The sequence below is a fragment of the Vipera berus genome (assembly GCF_964194415.1).
Source record: "Vipera berus genome assembly, chromosome: 2".
NCBI lineage: Eukaryota > Metazoa > Chordata > Lepidosauria > Squamata > Viperidae > Vipera > Vipera berus.
The window spans coordinates 118,921,783-118,930,528 of NC_138203.1; the positions used below are offsets into that span (position 1 = coordinate 118,921,783).

General features: G+C 43.0%; 1 long non-coding RNA gene across 1 annotated transcript; it reads right to left on the reverse strand.

The window, feature by feature from the left end:
- Nucleotides 1-330: 330 nt before the first annotated feature.
- Nucleotides 331-3,746, reverse strand: LOC308664387. The gene is made up of 3 exons (XR_014025662.1): nucleotides 3,726-3,746; nucleotides 547-639; nucleotides 331-416 (listed from the first exon to the last, which is right to left on the reverse strand). It is a non-coding gene; the product is annotated as an uncharacterized lncRNA (long non-coding RNA).
- Between the last annotated feature and the right edge of the window lie 5,000 nt (nucleotides 3,747-8,746).

The window sequence follows — 8,746 nt, forward strand, 5'->3', positions numbered from 1 at the left end:
CTGATCAGTGAGCTTCTCCTCCAGCATAACAACCCACCGACAGAATGAATGTTGATTGTGACTTTTTACTTTTGGAGACTTTTGCCCAGTAGGTAGAAGATTCTTCCAGCAATGGTTTCCCAGAAAGAATTTAACCTTCCCAGCAAAGTGTGGGTGGGGGAGAGAGTTAAGGAGGATTAAAGCTTGCCGGTTTGCACTGGGCTGCAAGGAGGCAAAACAAGTCACACTGGAAAAGTCTGGCACAGAAGTGTGACATGCTGATGGGAGCAAGCCACTAATTTACTCCAGCAATGTGGTGGTCCTTCAGTGAAGTGATTTCACTTCCAGTGTCTGCAAAGGCCGCAGGGTACACTCAACAGTCGATGGTTTGACCTCACTGACAAAACTCACCGACAGCGTTGAATGTTCCCCGAGAACTTTTATCAGTTGTGGGGAGAGAAAGAGAGAGAGAGAGAAGAATGTCAGTGAAGCAGTTGTTTAGCATTCTCCCACACTACCCACAAAATCCTTGGTGCACTGCCCTCAATATTTTTTGGACCACAATACCATCATCTGTAGCCATGAGACAATGGGAATTCCAATTCAGCCCACTGGATTTTGCAGGATGTTGAAAGGCTCTCCTAGCACCAGTACCCCATCCTGTGAAATAAAAAAGGAGAAAACTACCTTTTATTCTTCTTGCATAATTGTGGTATCTCCAATTAGTAAACATATGTCTTGTTCCTTTGCAGATTGGAAAGTTATCTGCTCAATCCATTTTTGGACAGAGATTCTGTGATTTGGAGAGCTAAAGAATAGATAAAGCAACACAAATACAGATACTGCTAAGCTGGTAAAATTAATACACAAAGTTCAGTAGTGAACACCTTCACCTGCTGACTTTGTCTGTCACATAGCAACAAACAAAAAATGGAGTTAAAGCAGAGTAGTCGCTAAAAAAATCATAACTGAATCTACTTATATGTGCCTTTTGTGCCAAGCAAGCTGCTCTGTGTAATCAGAAAAGCTGAAACAACAGCTGCTGTTTCTACTGAGGAACAGTTGATCATCGGCTTGTTGTCAAATGTGCATCCTTCCAACCAACAGCCGCTGGCTGGTGGATGGATACGGTAATGCACTAATGGCAATACTAACATTTTGCTGGATTGGAACTATTCCCTCTGATTAGGAACTACTGCATCAATGTCAAAATATCTTAGTTTGCCCATTGGTTCACCTAGCAGTTGGTTTTCTATTGCCCCCTGTTTTGAATGAAAGGGAGACAATGCATAATATAGAATGGAATGAACAGCTATGGAACTCATCCACCATTCTTTTCTCAATAAGGGTTACCAGAGCTGGAGAATAAAAATCTGGACAACTACTAGATGGCTGCAGAGAGGTACACACTCTTGTTCAGTACTATCATCTGGTGGGGTTTATGTCAAATCAGCCATCAACGGACACATAGAGATAAACAACATACCATTCAAAAGGCTAAAAAAACTAACAAAAACACTAAAAACACCTCATCAGCAATCAGCACCCAGAAAAATGAAACTAATGCCAGGATTAATACCAGATGAATAATCAAGCAGTAAACTGTACCCCGTTTTAGGAATCTGCAAGAAGAAAACAACACTCTCACCAATGCTGAAAGGGCAAGCAACTTGCATATAAACAGAGGACATACTCCCTTCTAGCACTGATGATATTACCTAGTTGGCTAATTAAACGTCTCCAAGAAAACAACCAAGCTCAGAGACCACCAAGGACCCCACAATGTTAGTCTAAATATGGCAATGATTTTCTAGTTAAGGACAATGTTTAGTAGTTAAGTGGTTATGGTGGTATGAGCAGTAGGGTGAAAGAGGGTGGGAAAATGCATAAATATGGCAAAAATAAGTAGCAGGAGAGTTTGTGGCAAAAGAGGGACAGATATGATGATGAGATACAAAGAACTATATATAGAAAATGATTAGAGCTGACTTGAATTCTCACCAGCACTATTTGTTACATGTGCCAATGTATAAAAGACTGGAATGGACAACTTTTAATAAATAAATAAATAAATAATAATAATTACAATAGTTCCTGTTGCCTGGCTGAGGAATTCTGGGAGTTGAAGTCCACAAGTTATAAAAGGGCCAAGTTTGAAGACCCCTGCTGTAGACATATCTCCTACTACACAAATGTGTTTGGTTTTTGGTTTTTGTTTTGGCTGATGTGATTCATCTTCAATACTCTAGTTCAAGAAAGTCTTCAACTACAGGTAGTCCTCAGTTTACAACCATAACTGAGCCCAACATTTCCGTTGAGTGAGTTTTGCCTCATTTTATGACCATTTTGCTACTGTTGTTAAATGAATTGCTGCAGTTGATAAGTGAATCCTGTGGTATTAAATAAATCTGGCTTCCCCCATTGACTTTGCTTGTCAGAAGCTGGCTAGGGAGGTGACAAATGGTGATCACATGACCCTGGGACAGGGCAACTGCCGTAATATATGCCAACTACCAAGTGCCTGAATTTTTAATCATGTGACCATGGGGACACAACAACAATCAAATGTGAAAACTGGTCACTTTTTTCAGTGCTGTTGTAACTTTGAACGGTCACTAAACAAATGGTTCTCATTCAAAGACTACCTGTATTGAATTCCTTCTTGATGTCTCTTAAAGGATACAGAATTCCTGAGAATTGTGGTGGGGCAGGAAGGGATAGCCAAATCACTATGAAAAAATTAAAATCAGGGTGAAAGCTGAGGCTTGTACAATGTATTTGTGGGTTTTTCTAGAATACCTGCCTAAAAATGTTGTTGGAAATAACCACAGGGAACACAAATATATAAATTGAAACAGGACTGAAAACTAACATCCCTAGTGTGGAAAAACTCATTTTTAATTATCCTGGGATAATCGCTATAGATTCACTTCAGCTTCTGTCATGATACTGATCAGGATATGATAGATGTGAAAAAGTATTAACCCATTTCTGGCCAATGTCTTTTCACTTAAGAGAGTTAATCTACTAACAAAAGAAAAATTGTTATGATTGGATGCATGTTTCCATGCTATGAATCTATGCTACAAATTTAACAAAAGTCTCCAAACTACAAAAAGTAAATTGCCATTTTAAAAAATAAATTCTGCTTGTAGAAAGAGTCCCCTACCCAATTATACAAGGGATATTCCCCTACTATTTAAAGCATTCTAAAGCTTTAAAGTAGTGTAAAACATTTAGTTGTAGGCCTTTTCCATCAGCACAATCTGGGAACCAAGTTGATTATTAACTCTGCTGTGGGGTATGTAAAATTACAGCTAATCTAGTTTTTCCCTTTTTTTTTGAAACATTGGAAGGAAAAGCTTCTCCCTCCTCCCTCTGGTGGGAATTCTCAGAGTTAACATTTAATACATCATGCCTTCTGTGAAGATGATTGTAGCCAATTGTAGTCTGGTTTTTGAGGGATGAGGGAGTGGTAATGGTTGTAGTACGGAATTGATTTCCTTGCTCATGAATTCCCAAGAGAAAAATGTTGTGTTTCACTATTCTGACTGGCACTGCCAATCTAGGGTATTATTCCTGCTGATTCTATAGTCTTTTTCCGACTAGAAGAGAAGGAATCAGTCTTTCAGATTCTTTAAGGCTGGCTAGTCATTGATCTTCCCACCAGATGCAAGGAGAAAAATGCAAAACATCCAGGCAGAGAGAGAAGTTAGCAAACAGCCGGGCTGCTTCTAGAGCCTTACTCCCATCCTTTGCAATTCCACTGATGCTTTGGCTTCAAGCTTGTCATGCCAACTCCCCAGAGGATGGTTTGCATGCAAGAGACAGCTGGTCAGGAAGACCCAGAAGAACCTGCAAAGAGAAACAAAAGGCAAATTTAATCCACAGCAACGATGAATTAAGATGGTAATGATATCATTTATTTACTGCAGCTTGTTGAATACAAAAGCTAAATCAGTTCTATGAGCAACTCTATAAACAGAACCAAGTATCTAAGGAATGGAGGGACACTCCAATACTGAAGAACTTCAGGCACTGTTGAACATCCATCTGCTAAGGATATGCTGGCTTGGACTGAACCATGATGAAGACATTTCTTCCATCACAACATAGTAGCCAACATTTTCTTAAGTGGAAAATAAATAAATTCACAAAGAATATTCAAGCACCTTGTTTCTCAAATGACTTGTAAAGTTAGCAATCTGAAGAAGTTATGCAGCCCACTTCTAACATTAACATTGTATTTCTTCAAGTCCTAGAGACATCCACCAAATAAATACTTTATAGAGCTGCTATTAGATAATTAAATCAGAGTTTACAAGAATTACATCATGTATCCAATATAAAAAATGAAAGCTAATTCCTTGTCAGGTCCCCTTTTTTGGGTGCCTGGCCATTCTGGTGAAGGGGGAAGGAGGACGCTTTGGGACAGCATTCTTTGCATGCTTTTGCTTTTGCTGTAATGCAAAAAGGGATGGGGAGGGGATCATCTTCGGAGACAGAACAGACTTCCAGCCAGTTCCACCTGACTCCAAGGCCATTGCACCCTGAAGATGACCTGATATCTGTCCTATGCTTCAGTGTTCTCAAAATTAACTTTGCAGCATTGTATTGGCTGCTGGTGGACTGATCAGGGGGGGTTGGGTTTCAAAGTGGGAAGATTAGCTTGGTGCTTGGTGCGGGAATGTTAGATTCTGCTTGACCTTACTGCAACCACTGTCTTTCAGTAAAAGTGCTTTTGTTTAACTACATGGTGTCAAGAGTTGTCCTTTCCTGAGAGGGCCAGTTGGGGCAGGTCCTTACATTAAGTGGAATCTGCAATAGTGGTCATCCCGGAGAGGCACCCACCTCTACCATGGGGACTGTGCAAGGAATGTCTGCACAAGGCAGCAACCAAGAGGAAGCTGAATGCTGAGGGCGGAGCCCCTGCCAAGGCTAACCCCAGGATGGAACTCTCCAGATGGACAGAAGAGGTCACCAGCCTGGGAGATTCATCAAACCACAGGTGGTCCATTGGTGTCAGGCAGAAGGACAACTGGGAAGGGAGAACTAAAGGAGTGACTCTCACCCAAGGCAGCTGATGATGCGAATGGCAAGCAGAGCTGTGGAAGAGCTGGAAGAGGAAGAAAGTGCCAACTGCCTCATGAGGCAAGCCACGTGCACCATGATGGAAGCATTCCAGAGCCTCAAGGTGCACAAGACCCTAGCCAGGACGGCCTCTGGGGATACCTGTCAAATTTGAGAGGAGGAGGAGGATGGCAGGAGAGCCTCACCACTAGACACCATGGTGGGAGTCTCAGCGACACCAGCCAGGGCAGCTGCACTTTGGGAGCAACACAAGGGTGTGTGCCAGAACCACCACACGGGGCACTGGAGCTGCTGCAACCCACGAAGAAGAAAAGCCCCACCATTGGATGTGAAGTTTGATGGGGACTCCCAGCAACTGGGGTTCTTCCTGGCCCACATCCTGACCTACATCCAGGAGTACAGACCAGATATCCCTAACAAAGGTGCCAAAGTGAAGTGTGTTACATTGGCTTTGGAAGGAGCAGAATGCAAATGATCCTGAGTTGAGGAACTTTGATCGTTTTATGACCGCTCTCCATTGTCAGTTTGAGGACCTTTTCAATGACCAAAAAAATCAGAGATCACCTCAAAACTGAGAGGCAAGGACGCAGAGCCTTGGTGGAGTACAACGAAGAGTTCCACGACCTGGTATGCTGACCAGACTGACATCCTCATCAGCTGTTTCAAAGATGGGCTGAACGATGACCTATACAATACTTGTCTGGCAAGAGGAGCCTCTGCGACCTTGTACAGCTGGTGTGTGCTTTCTGCAGACGCGGAAATTGACCAAGCCCGTAACAAATACCGTGCGGCAAGGTCCTGGAAGAAATCCCCTCCAGAGAAGAAATGGAAAAACCTCAATCTTCGCAAGCCAGATCGACAGCCTACTTCAAATGTGGGCAAGAGGGGCATCAAGCCGCAGAATACAAAACTGGCCATCCAGCCAAGAAGACCAGCCCAAAACCCATGGGGAAACCCACTGAAGTGCAACCACGGGCCAAAGACGGCGCTGAAAAGAGTGGAGGTCATGGAGTTCACCCCCCTCACCTAAAAGAGCCAAGGGAACTCCAATCCCACCAGAAGATAGCCAGGGGTTCATGGACACTGACTCTGGCACCCTGATAAGTGACCCGATCACACCAGTGATGGTCTCTATAGAACTGAGCTTCCCTGGGTCCAGGTTGAAGGCTAACCTCAAAGCCCTGCCAGATTTGGGTTGCACCAGATGCTTAGTAAATCCAGCACTGGTCAAGAAGCTGGAAATTCAACTGAGGCAGTTAAAAGTCCCAGTGGTGTTTTGTCAACTTGACAGTTTGGTTGTGGGGAGCATCCCAGCCACTTTTGCCACTGAACCCATAGGAATGCAGATGGAGGTGCATTCAGAAGTTATGAGCTTCTTAGTAGCACCCAGGATGGAGAGACCCCTAGTTCTAGGGCTACTTGGCTAAAAAAGTGGAACCCTTATGTGAACCGGATAAAAGGACTGCTAAAGTTTCAAATAAACTGTTCCTCCCAAACCTGAAAGGAACCTATTAAGGGGACTATCCTAAAGCATGAACCAGGGGCAGTCATGCAAGGGAAGGATTCCCCAAAGAGTATCGATACCTCCAAGAAGTGTTTAATGAGAAGAGCTTGGATGAATCCCCCCCCTGTACATCTACTGACTGCACTATAGAAATCCTGCCCGGTGCCAAATTGCCAAAGCTGAAGCTATACTCAATGATTCCCAGAAGAACTCCGGTTATTCATTAATTAAAAAACTAGCCCAAGGCTTCGTTCAGCCAGCACAGCCACAATTGGTGGCCCCAGTCCTGTTCCAAGAAAAAAAAGATGGGACCTTTGATCTATCTGTGGACTATAGAGGATTAAACATGGTATCCATGGAGAAAATGTACCCCCTACCTCTGATGAAAGATATGCTGGCCCACCTTTCCAAAGGAAAAACCTTAACCAAACTGGACTTGCGGGAGGCATATTACTTTGTGAGAATCAGAGAAGGGGATGAGTGGAAAACTGCTTTCAATTGCCCGCTGGTTTGTTTCCAATTCAAAGTACTGCCATTTGGATTGCAGGGAGCCCCAGCTCTGTTTATGCAATTGATCAATGAGGTCCTGCATGAGCATGTATAAAATGGTGACATTTTAATCTACACTGAGACCAAAGTAGAGCATGTGAAACTCGTGAGAGTGGTCCTCCAAAAACTACAAGCAGCCAAGCTGTACGCCAAACTTTCTAAATGCGAGTTCCACCAAAGTAAGATAGACTATCTTGGCTACCACATCTTGCATGAAGGGATTGAGATGGACCCTGAAAAAGTCAGAGCTGTGTTGGATTGGGCGCCACCCCGCCCCAGGAAGCAACTAAAAAGCTTTCTAGGGTTTGCAATTTTTTACTGGCAACTTATCCCTTCATTCGCCCAAATAGCTCTTCCCATTATGAACTTACTCAATACAAAAGGCGGGGGGACAAACCCAAACCTAGTCAGCCACTTAAGTAATCAGTGGAATGCCAAGCCACATTTGAGAAGCTCAAGCGCTTGTTTGCAGCCGAGCCAGTTTTGAAGCACCTGACCCAATGAAGACAATGCCTATATAAGCCAATGTGAGTGACGTGGCTGTTGGAGCGGTCCTGCTACAGGAAAATGAAAGTGGGCAGCGGCAGCCCTGCACTTACACCTCCCAAAAATTTTACAAAACTGAACAATGATGGGCAGTGTGGGAGAAAGAGGATTACTCCGTGTGATGGGCACCCCTGTCCTGGAGGCACTTCTTAGAAGGAGTAAAATACCTTGAAATTGGTTCAAACTTCAATCCACTTCTGCCTGGTTTGTCAGTCCTGCCTATCAGTGTGCCCTATCCAATGGCAGCGTAACACTGGGACAGAACCTTTGTATTTGTGATTTCTACATGGGGCTAGAAGGCTGGTTACCCAAATGGGGCACAAGTTCAGTGTCTTAAGAGTTGTGAACTGAAAATCCAGAAATCCTAAGAATTTCAGGAAAGACTAAAGCTTTATTTAAGGCCAACATCTGATTCCTTATCCTTGGCAATTAGAGTTCTGGAATAAGCAACTCTTCTCTACTGCCTACCTCAAAGCAACTGAAATTTACTAGATATGTAGCCAAGCGCAGAGATCTACTGAAGATGACAAAAATGCCTGTCATTAATCAGTCTAATTTAATCCCACTGGCAATAGCAAATCCAATCACAGTTATATGCCTTCCTGAAATGGTACCTTCTGGTGTCTTTCCTGTCCTTTTATTGAGTGAATGAAACCCCCAGCAGACTTCATTCATTCTATCACCCTCCTTTCCAGATTCCCAAATGTGCAGTATGTACAGTTGAGAGATAATACTAAAGCATGCAAACAGATGTTGCTGAGATGTCATCATGAGACAAATCCCGCCTTTCTCGGCTTATTTATTTAGTGCATGGCATCTACAGAGGTCATACAATCACTGATAAACAGGGTTTAAGTAAAGCAAATTTAGTTTACATAAAACCCCTCTCTGCTTGCATCACAGAGCTATATCAGGGCAACATGATGAACATTTTGTCATTTTCTCCATCTCCCTGTGGATACCTATCCATACAGTCATCCCCTGAAGAATTCTCATTTCTGCTGGACTACAATAAATAGATAACATCCAGGTAGTATTTAATCATCAAATGCTTTTTCAACATTAAAAAAATACTAT